We start from the raw sequence: 12,318 nt of genomic DNA, 5'->3' as shown, positions 1-12,318 counted from the left end.
GTGCGCATGCTATGATTTCACATAATTTTCATGGCCAATTCCAATGGACTGTCATTTACAGAAATGAGTAATAGTCCGAAGATTAATCAAATAGGTCATACACCCCGGGCAAATTTAATTAGTGTAGTACCCCAATGATCTGTGCTGTATTTCTTTTTAAAAGGTCCCTAACATGGACATTGGATATTATCTAAAAAATGTCTGGTTAGCAGTTACTGGATTTTTATGAACAGTTTTCCACAGTCGTCTGTGTGGGATTTGGGTGAAGTTAGCCAGACCTGAAGGACTAGAGAAAAAAAAATCTGGAACCAGACGGAATGTAGAAGAACCTGTGAACTCTACAGTACAAACGTGTGTGTGTGTGTGTTTTTGTGTGTGTGTGTTTTTGTGTGTGTGTGTGTGTGTTTTTGTGTGTGTATGTGTGTTTTTGCGTGTGTTTTTGTGTGTGTATGTGTGTTTTTGCGTGTGTTTTTGTGTGTGTATGTGTGTTTTTGCGTGTGTTTTTGAGTGTGTGTGTGTTTTTGCGTGTGTTTTTGAGTGTGTGTGTGTGTGTTTTTGTGTGTGTGTGTGTTTTTGTGTGTGTGTGTGTTTTTGTGTGTGTGTGTGTTTGTTTTTGTGTGTGTGTGTTTGTTTTTGTGTATGTGTGTATGTGTGTGTATGTGTGTGTTTTTGTGTGTGTGTGTGTGTTTTTGTGTGTATGTGTGCGCAGCGGAATAACTGGTCATTAGAACTGCGGTTTCCCTTAAAATGAACTCCCAAATAAACTAAGAAAATAACTAAACGCATGTACTATATATTACAAAATATTATGCAACAAATAAATTGTTAACTATAAAAAGTGTGCTACTAAGCGTGACCTTCCTGGAGCAAGTTCCCATGAAAGTTTAAGACACAGTTACTTGTGCACTCATTGCCATAGATGTGACGAGTTTAGCGGATGTGTGTTACCTTGCTAACAGCTTCAGTTCGGCATTAGACACCAGACGGAGAAGAGACAGCGGTGTCCACAGCAAGTTCTCATTCTGTATCTGTCTGGAGACTGTGCATAAAGTATGCCCGGGCTAAAGACTTTTACATCAAACAAGCACTTCTACATCAAACTAGGCAGCCTAGTTATGAAGATGCCACAAATCAAAATGAAGCAAAGATGTAGGAAAAAATAAAAAGCTTTGACATATTGAATTCTCGAGTTAAGACAATAAAAATGTGTCATATAGTGGACATCAGCGGCATCACCAGAGCAAAGGCAATTTATGTAAAAGTAACAAATTCATTCCTAATTGTGATAGGTGGATCCTGTGTTATCAGCTATGTACAGAGGTGTTACCGCTCATTGTAATCCTGTCTCTGTTTATAAGAAACCTTGCTGAAAACTCTTCCTGAAAAGACAGGAAGTCTAAAAATGTCAGTGCCATGGTGAAAATTGCATAATTAGCAATTTTGTGTTTTAATAAAGATCGTAATTAAAAAAAAAAAAAAAGCCTAAAAATGTTAAAAATACATGTAAACACAAAATCCTGATTTAAACGAATAGGTCATTGTCTGATGATAGTTTCCCTTTGACTTTTTTTTTTTGCCGCTACTGTCCGTATTGTGATTAAAAACTTTTGCAGCATAGTTTTATATTTATTTTTTTATGATCACATATACAGTAGCATGTAAAAAATGTAGACACCCCTGGTCAAAATTACTGTTATTGTGAACACTTAAGAAAGTTGAAGATGAAATGATCTCTAAAAGGCCTAAAGTTAAAGATGACACATTTCCTTTGTATTTTAGGCAAGAAAAAAAAAATTGTCATTATTTACATTTTAATAATTACAAAAATTAGCCTGTTAGGGTTATGGTTTGATCACTTCCATAGTTAGGAAAGGCCAGGTGATGCAAATTTTGCAGCTTTATAAAAACCCAGCCTCCTCTAACCTTGTGCCAAAAAACAGCAGCCATTGGTTCTTCTAAGCAGTGGCCTAGCACTCTGAAAGTGAAAATGGTGGAGGCCCACAAAGCAGGAGAAGGATATAAGAAGATAGCAAAGAGATTTAAAGTTGCCCTTTCCTCACTTCGAAATGTAATTAAGAAATGGCAGTTATGAGGAACAGTGGAGGTCAAGATAAGGTCTGGAAGACCAAGCAAAATTTCAGTGACATGTGCTCATAGGATTGCTAGAGAGGCAAATCAGAACCCCCGCTGGACTGCAAAAGACCTTCAGAAAGATTTAGCAGACACTAGAGTTGTGGTACATTGCCCCACTGTTCAGAGACACCTGCACAAATATGGCCTTCATGGAAGAGTCATTGGAAGAAAACCTCTCCGGCGTCCCCAACATAAAATTCAGCTTCAGATGTATGCAAAAGAACATCTAAACAAGCCTGATGCATTTTGGAAAGAAGTCTTGTGGACCGATGAGGTTAAAAAATAACTCTTTGGCCACAATGATCAAAGGTATGTGTGGAGAAAAAAGGGCACAGAATTTCAGGAAAAGAACATCTCGGCAACCGTTAAGCATGGGGGTGGATCAATCATGCTTTGGGGTTGTGTTGCAGCCAATGGCACAGGGAACATTTCACGGGTAGAGGGAAGAATGGATTGAATGAAATTTCAACAAATTCTTGATGCAAACATAACACAATCTGTAAAAAAGCTGAAGCTGAAAAGAGGATGGCTTCTACAAATGGACAATGATTCTAAACACACATCAAAATCCACAATAGATGACCTCAAAAGGCGCAAGCTGAAGGTTTTACAATGGCCCTCACAGTCTCCTGATCTGAACATCATTGATAATCTGTGGCTAAACCTCAAAATAGCAGTGCATGCAAGACGACCCAGGAATCTCACAGAACTGGAAGAATTTTCCAAGGAAGAATGGATAAAAATCCTTCAAATAAGAAATGAAAGACTCAACTGGCTACAAAAAGCTTTCACAAGCTGTGATACTTTCAAAATGGGCTGATTCTAGGTACTAACCATGCAGGATGCCCATGGTAAACAGAGTGGTAGTGAGCATGTGCAACCACTGCTCTTTCTATAAGACAGTGCACTGTCGCTCCATTCACACAGGTGACTTTGGGCCCGCAGCAAAGAGGGGGGATGAACACAGTTGGGCCCCCAGCCATCATACATATATCTATGCTGTACATAGGTTATAAAAGTTGTTTATGGGACAACCCCTTTATTGAAAGGAAAGAGGCTGCAGCTACTTAATCAAGAAGAGGTGACATGGGCAAATTTTGTGCAAAAGTGATGCACATTAATTTACAACCTAATGTATTAATCTGCATGTTCATCAAAAGATCTGTCATACACATATTATGGAATTAATGCAACACGACTAATGCCAAAATACCCACTATTCCTATTGTTGTAATTCTGGGAGTTCCCCATGAATCAGAGGTTCCCATTTGTTCGGACAGCTAACAGCCATTCCTGAATTCTGCACCTGATCTCAGCCCCTGCCCTCTGTGCAGTAAACTAGTGGATTAAGGCCTTGGAGTCAGATGCCAGCACTCCATCACGGCCGGTGTCTTGCCTTTCTGGCTCCAGGGCCACAACTAACATGGGAAGGTAAAATTCATCACAAGGGTGAGCAGTGATCAGTGCAGCCAAGCCTGACCTGACAGATGACTCCTTCAGTGAGCTCTGAATTTACCGCCGATGCCAGAGTCTCTATGGCTTTATGCCACTTTAAACTTTGCCCAGTGAGCTGACAATGTACAAATTCTCATTCATTACAAATGATAAAAAAAACTAGATACTCCATAACACAAGATATTAGAATGCATCAGCATGCTAAATAAAAAAAAAATTAAAAAATTCTCACCACTTTAACTATTTTTTTGGACATTTTGATTGCAGAACAACATGTAAATTATCATAAGCAATGATGCAAATGGTACCAGTAAACGTGCGCACTGCTTTCCATAGCTTGTTCTAAAACATATTTTCAAACCACACTTTTCTAAATAAAAGCCTGCGGCCTGGTGTACCGTGGTCATACTCACATACCGGTCCTCCTCCATTTCTCTCCTAATGTTGACCGTGACCCCAGCCAGTCTCCATCGTTCCTTTTCCGGCTGGGACAGGCAAGTGACCGCTGCAGCTGTTCCATAGAGGTGTGACCGCCACAACGGTCACATGGACAACTCAGCTGAAAAAGGAACCACAGACCCCAAAAAAGGCAGTTTTTTAGTTAGAACATTTTTTTTTTTTCTATAATCGTGCATATATTTCTGGGCTCATCTGTGGTTAGTCCAATGCCCTATTTTACTGAACGTCAAAAAACGCATCCAGAGGAACCACACTGTTGGCACAGAAGGTCTGAGGACCACAGAAAGGACTTGGAGGGAGAACAACATATGGCACTTGGGTATGGATAGTAAAACCCAACATAAAATGGGTACCTCTATTGCTATTGGTGCCGTTGTGCCTCCTCTTCCATTTGTGACAGCCATAGTAGATGCCTCTTAACCACAGTTTAGAAATCAGAAGTTAGAAATAAAAGTTTAAAGAAGACTTAAACAGAATAATATATACATTAGACACAATATTACACCACCTTATAGGAATGAAGCATTAATACCGGCCCCACCGCGGTTGTTTTTCGGCTACATGTCGGCCGATCGGTAGTTGTCTAGCTACCTGTTTGGACAGGCTGACCAGAATTTCATGAGCTTAATATGATTGTTTTGTGGCCACACAAGATAATGTTCTCGGCAGCACATCACCTGTTTACACAGGTCGATGAGCTGCCGAGAAAAAAGATTTGAATCATCACAGAGACAAGCACTTTTACGAGAACTCGTAACCGATTATCAGCCAGTGTAAATGGTCCCTGAGGGCTCATTAGGTGCACAGACTTCACAGTGGGTTTGTAATTCGGAGCAATAGCCACCCTGTATGCTTCTGATCATGCGTCGCAAGACCATTTATATGGGGTCAGAAGACCATTTTTATATGGAGTTCTAGGCATCTCTGATGAGCCTGGCTGGTGTACTTACTATGAAAATTCAAGTAAGAATGGCTGTATAATCCTTATATCAAAAATGAGCATATTATGAGTCCAGTTGAAGAGTGAGAGGAGTCATGAGTCCAAGTGTATTTATTCTCTGCCCACCGAGCCAGAGTGACAGCTGCAGCTTGTACTGAGCAGCACGAGATCTCAGCGAGGAGGGAGGACTGTGAGGAGCTGTGAAATAGGCTGGGGGGGGGGGGGGAGATAAAAGGAGGGGGACAGATAAAAGGATTGTACAGCCACAGAAAGGCCTTGGAGGGAGGAAAAAAAAAAAATGGTACTTGGGTATGGGTAGTAAAATCCAACATCAAGATAGGTGCCCATTTTGCACTTGGAGCATTCTGACATGTATTTTCAAAGTAAGTGCAACAGCCTCATCAGGTCTAAGATATTTTTAATAATGTACACAGCTTCTATTGTTAAATCTGGTGACAGATCTGCTGGATTATACCTTCATTTAGTTTTATTTCTCCATGCAAAATGCTTTCAGAAATAAAATGCTACGTGCTACAGTTTTCAATGATCTTGCCATTTTTTTCAATATTACAGCACGACCAGCGAGCTTCAATGCCGAATCTCCAATGGAAGTGAAGGGGACACGGCGGGAGGTTTTCCATGTGCTCATACCCTTTAAACATGGTAAATTGTTATTTAGATATCACCACAGAGCCAGAGTCAATACAGACCTTGACCCATGCAACTTGTCAAACAACGCTGTGACATTATACGCGGAAATATCAGCTGCGGCGCTGAAGGGGACAAGATTCAACACAAAGAAAGCAAAAGCAAACACGACCGAAACACAGCACCTCCCCTGATCATATCTGAACATATGAATGTGAAGTAACACGTCTGCACTCCAGATAAGACGACCCGCGTGTTTACAAAAGAGGAATTCTACCTCAATAATTCCAGACTTCACTCTGTGCACTTCAAGACACGTCAAGAAAAACTAGAAAGTCACTGAAATAATAGAGTCTGGGCAGCGGAGGGCCATACTAAAAAGGGGCTGTCCACTATGGATGAGCCTAGATGTGAACGCTGCAGCTGATCAATGGCCACTGATTGGCTGCAGAACTTGAGACTTCCCGCCAGATGTTGACGCCAAGAGACAGAGGGGTCGCAGCTCTGTGTAAAGAGAAGCGGGCTCAGGAAATAGGGATTCTATTAGTTTTTTTTTTAAATTTTAGTTTTCCTGCTCCCTGGCATATTAATAAGGGGTTGTCCACTATTGGGAATACCCATTAAAAGGAACCCTACAGCATATGGAAGTAGTGGTATGGCGATATAGGATTTTATCCCAGACTAAAAATTAATATGCAATGTGAGTCAAGAAAAAAAAAACTTGCTTAGAAACCATATGCAAATCAGGCTGGAAGAGCATTTGGGGCGTACCAATGCATTTGGAACAAGTGGACCGACGTCCCCCCAATGCACTTCCTGACTGATTTGCATATGGATGGTTTAAATACTTAAACACTTCGGGCTCATTCACACTACAGATGTTCTAGTACAAGTGCTATCCGTTGTTTTCAAGGATAGAACTCATACATATGATATTCTATGGTGCTGTGCACATGACTGATTTTATCCTTGGCTTGAGTGGTCCGCAGAAAAAAAATTGGAGCCATGTCGGATCAAAATCGGCAAGTCTATAAGTCCGTGAAAAAAATCAGACTATACTCAGATATCAGAATATGGTCTGATTTTAATGGACTGACAGAATGGAGAAGGTAGAGAAACTTTTATTTTCTCTCTTCACGTCCGAGAAAAACTTATGGTACTATGACCAAAATAATCGGACCGTTCCCTAAAAGAAACTTTTCCAAAAAATCTACAAAGTTTTAATACACCCCCAAGAATGGTGCAAGTCTGTCTAAAACCAGGATAGATTTACTACCATTAAAACAATGAAGGAATCCATTATATGTAGAGATTGTGAAAACTATGAGGGATTTTTACAAAAACAGCAATATTGTATAAATGTTCAATGATACAAAGTGTAACATTTAATTGATAAAGGTAACACTTTAAATGATTCATGCAACAAAGCTTTTCTGAGTCTTTTGATTCTTATTATTTAGTGGTATGTAACATTACTTTATAATAATTCATTTAGATGACTGAAGAACACATCATTGTCAAGGATCACATCCGAGAAATCACTGAGATCTTACCGCAGCCACCAATTTGTCAAAGAACACAGCTGGGAGATCACGAAGATCCTCTGCCACCAATTTGTCAGAGAACACTGCCGGGAGATGACACAGATCCCATCACTGACACAGATTTGTCAGGGAACAAGGAGGCTGCGGCTGTTTTCACTACTAGGCCGGTTACTGGAGAACTCACAATGAGCGTATAGTACATACACCAACACATGGAATAATTATTATAATCCATCTCGGTACAGTCCCTGCCAACTCCACAATAACAAAAACGTACTAGCTGTTAGCACCAATCATTTATACAGGCTGATTGGACACCCATTACCGATAGCGTATGGCTTAAGGGGTGCGGTTTATAAAGCAAGAGGAATGAAGCTATTACATTTTTATACATTTAATCCAATAAATAGGCAGTGTTTTATAAAACTATACAAAATGGACAAAACAATATAGTAAAAACAATTACATAAAATTAAAAGGACAAACAAAATAAATGTACTAAACCTGATGTCGCAGGGCTGGCTGGTTCTGTCTCTTATGAAGGGGAGATTTTTGGGGGCTAACGGTACAGAAACACAATGTACTGCGGCTCCAAGGACTGACAGTGATCATAGTTCAGTATTTGCTTTTATTAATACAAGTCATGCCCACATGCCTCCCCTCCGGTGACTCCTAACACGGATGGTCTTCAGAAAATTATAGGATGTGGCTGGTCTGTAGAAAATTATGGGATCCCCAACTTCTACAATATCTCCACCCCTGGAGGTTCCAGGCAGAAGATATTACTGTCATGTTTCCTATCACGATTGTACCTTTCTATAGATATTAAACATGGCATGGATAGCATCAGCCATCTAACTGGTATTAACTTGAAAGTGTTACCGCAACTGCCCAGTGACATAAGACAATGCATTACGATCAGCACTCCGTCAGGACTCCGAAAATATCACTGATACCTGTCAAGTCTATGCTGTTCATAAAAACCTCAATATTCATAGCTTGCAAAGCAGGACAAAGAATTTTAAAGTAGTTTGCCTGCCAGTTCTGTGGCACAGGCAGGCAAAGGCCATAAATCTGTCACCTCCCCCATTCTTCTGAAACTTGAGGATTGGAATGGTGTCTGTGATCTATCAGTTGACCAACTTTAATTACATGTTTGTAGAGGGAGAGTTAGAGGGTCTCAGCAGTAGTTAAGGGTTATCTGGAGGTCATGAAGCTAAATTTTTCTGCATGTAATCCATGCTTTAATGTGAATATGAGAACTTTATCAATTTAACAATTATATCTTTAACAATCAGAATGGAAGCAGTAACCAGCCAGTGGCCAACTAATTAGACCAAATTGTAATATGGAAGAAAAAAGTAATAATAAAGTAGTGACCACCATGCCATAAGCATGTCAAGTTTCTGATATTTTTGTAGATTGCAATGAAGAATAGGGTGTTCTTCCTGTCAAAACTACAGGAACCTTTTAAACAAATCTGAAAACTGCCAATGTGAAAAAAAGCCTAACTTTAGTGAATGATTATTCCCTGCTGTAAAACAGCAAGCTCATGAATTTCTTCATTTACTTTTGGTTGGCAATTGCAAAAGGAGCTGCCAGCAGTGGATCTTGATGATTTGGGTTCCGGGGATTTCTGCACATGGCGCTCATACTCCATATTGAATGAATCAAGATGTTTTGAAAACTTTGTTTCCATTATTTCATCATTTGCATATCATTAACATGTCTATCCATCCTGTGATTTCCATAATTCCAGGAATATGCCTTCTTAGTGTTGCACTTTCCATGTTGAGTGTATCTACATATATCTATACATCTTCGTTGTAGCTTGTTCGAAAAGGTATGTGATGGGGTTGAGGTCCGGGTTCTGTGCAGTCTGCCTTGTACTTCCATCCCAAACTTGGCTTTGTGGACCTTGCTCTGTACACTAAGGAATGAATGGTCATCCTAAAACAGAAAAGGGTCACCCCAAAACTGTTCCCACAAAGTTGTAAGCATTCAATTTTAAAAAATGTCTTGCATGTTGACGAATTAACATTTCCCTTCACTGAAGCTAAGGGGCCACCATTGACCCCTGAAAAAACATCTTTAAATTGAAAAGTCTGGAATCAGTCATCTTCCATTTATTAATCTAATGATTAGTTTCAAATTTATATATAAAATCTTTTTTTTAAAAAGGTTAGCGGCCAACAATGAATATTGATTGTGAGAACAAAATAGCAGCACCCCCTGTATTAAAAGGGGCATCTGAAACCCCAAACTGTGGCAAGGAATAGGACCCAGCTGACTGGTATGGACTTCAACATTTTACTGGTTAGTGACAAGGTCCTTATAGGTTTTATAACTCTGGGGGCAAATGCCAAGTGCAGGTTAATGGAACAATAAAAAGTGCAATCACCCACAATTCATCAGAGACCATCTTCTGCCGCATGGATCCAAACACAAGTCCTCATGCTCACCCTTAAATCAAGAACCCCTTAACACTACTGGCCGGGGGTATATAACTAATGGCAAGACCCTGAGATTTACACACTTCTGCCCTAGCGTCATCATAATCAATCAGCAAGAACAATCGAGAGCTGCAGCCACCTTGTCAAGCGCGGTTCTGACCTTCCCGGGGGGGACGAGAGTAATCAGAACCTCAGCTGGCAGCTCAGAGGTGGGAACGGCCAGAAACGCTCCACTGCATTCTCCATCCTGGGATGCCGAGCAGATCTGATGCCCCCAACAACATGCATTGTACTGGATTACAACACTTATACTAGGGTCTTATAAGTGAGAAGGAAAAAATATATACGGTAAAGTGGGGGAAGAGCGAAAAGTTCAGTAGATGATGCAGCAAGAATAAAACACTGATAGGTTACAGAGAACGGAAGTCAAGGAAGAATATCTCCACATTGTACTCTACAGGGCTGTTCACATGTCAAGGTTTTTTGTTGATCATTGATCCACAAAAACAAAAAACAAAAAAAAAACATATCCTATTTTAGTTTAATTTACAAAACAAGCTAAGTGAATGGATCAGTGAGATAAAACAAAACAGCAGACCCCGGACATCCTACGCAAAGTCTGATTTTCGCTGACTGGTTGCTTGGGAAGCTTCCATTATTTATTAACGGATGGAAAAAAAAACTGGACATTCATTAAAAAAAAAAAAGATTAAAATCGGATCCAGCATAAGATCGTTTATGGTTAAAAGAGTTTGACCTCATTCACACATTCCTTTTTTTCTGCATACAGATTTCAATCAGTCTTTTGGAACAGATTTTCAGAAGTGTTATGTTAATCTGTCAGTTTTACCATCAATGTTTCATCAGTTTTTCTTTAATGCAAAAATAAAATAAATAAATGATGGTTTCCTAACTTATTAAATCGTCAATGATGACATCTGTGTTCACAGAGATAGAAACAGACTTGAGGGATTTTGATGAATCGGATCAAAAACAGACATCTCTCTTTTTTGTGTGAACACTTGGTCCACAAAAACATAACTGAACAGAGACAGACTTTACAGGAAACGTGTTCTATCCATGAAAAACACAGACATTTAAATAAGACCTTAAAGGGGTTGTGCCACACACAAAGTACATTTTAATTAATTTATATTAGAATAAGAAGTTCCAGAATTGGATTAGAAAAGTTCCTGCACCGAGATAATCTTATGAATTTGCCCCTGCAATGTCCTCTGTTATGGCGGTGTCTGACCGCGCAGAGCTGCTCCGGAGTTCATGGTTAGCACATATCACTGATCCTGGCCAGGGAGGGAGGCCCAAATCATTTATGTGAAGTGAGCATACAGACAAAACAGCAGGGACTCATGGCTGCTGCTTTCTGAGGCGACACACTGCTCTGCCTGTTTTATCACAGGAGTGAGTGTCTTTGCCACATGACCAGTGACATACGAGACCAGTGACCAATGAAGCGCTTACATCACTAACTTGATATATAATCAGCTAAGAGGGCTGGAGACGCTGTAGAAACACTCATTCCTGGTGCGCCAGGTAGAGAAAAGTGCTTCCCCAGAAAGCAGTAGTTGCGAGTCTCTGTTGTTTCATATGTATCCTCATTCATAAGTAACTTATGCTCCCTCCCCTGGTCAGAAGCTGTGGTATTGTCACGGGTGTGTCAGGTGTTATAGACAGTCTCTCTGGATCTGGCTGTAGAAAGTCACTGTGCTTGGCATTGCAGACACCTTCTTAATCTTTCTTCCTTTAAGACCCAGGGGCGACCTCATTCCTGCTGCTAATTAACACACCCTTGCAGGGGAGTTAAAAACTCAGTTTGCTGCAGGAAACTGCCGGTGACACTTCTATTTACCTTTGTGCAGGCTTGGAGCACTAGCTGTTGGCTGACTTCTTCTCTGGTGCCCTTGGAGGACAGTTGGCGTTTCCCCTCTGGTGTCTGCTCAAGCTAAGTGTACCTTTGTTTGTCTACCTTGTTGTCTTTAGTTTCTAGTGGGGCCTGACCAGTGCTCACCATTCACCCTCCCTATCTAGGGCCAAGCTCTAGGGATATAAAGGGTTTAGGGTCCTGCTCGGCGATAGGTGTGGAACCTATATAGAGATGGTAGGGTAGGCAGGGTGATATTAGATCTGCCTAGGAGTCTCCACTCCCCCTTTCCCTAGTGTTTGAGCTGCCTCTCCCGCTTCCCTTTGTGCGGCGCTTAGTCTTTCCCACACCTTGCGTGACAGGTATGTGCTGACCATGAACTGGTGCAGCTCTGCACAAGGTCAGACGCAGGAAAGAACAGTACACAGCATGGACAAAGTTATAAAATTATCTCAGCACAGGAACATCTTTTTTTTTTGTTTTAAATACATCCAATTGTGGAACTTATTATTATTCCAAGATCAATTGATTAAAATGTACTTGGTAGGACAATCCCTTTAAGTGGGTCCTCTAGTTGTGTACATTCAGAGTGTCAAAGTAAGGCAATTACACCATCCAGGCCATTTCCTCATACATGTACTAGGTTATTAACAGCCAAAAAACAAAACAAATACAGAGTGTCCCGATAGTCTTCAGCAGAACTTTATCTGTCAAGTTATGATGTGAAGGGACAGTCACTTGCAGACAGATCCTCTCTTCTCTTTACAAAGAGGTTCTTCAGCAGCTTTTTGTAATAAGGGGATTCAC

General features: G+C 40.5%; 1 protein-coding gene across 3 annotated transcripts in view; it reads right to left on the bottom strand.

The window, feature by feature from the left end:
• Positions 1–12,318, bottom strand: part of INPP5A (inositol polyphosphate-5-phosphatase A) — a 452,670-nt gene that overhangs the window by 39,778 nt on the left and 400,574 nt on the right. The window lies entirely within an intron of this gene.

The sequence above is a fragment of the Phyllobates terribilis genome, unplaced genomic scaffold (assembly GCF_046119375.1).
Source record: "Phyllobates terribilis strain yellow unplaced genomic scaffold, ASM4611937v1 Scaffold_5__5_contigs__length_657084704, whole genome shotgun sequence".
Taxonomy (NCBI): Eukaryota; Metazoa; Chordata; class Amphibia; order Anura; family Dendrobatidae; genus Phyllobates; species Phyllobates terribilis.
This window is presented reverse-complemented; position numbering and strand designations above follow the sequence as displayed.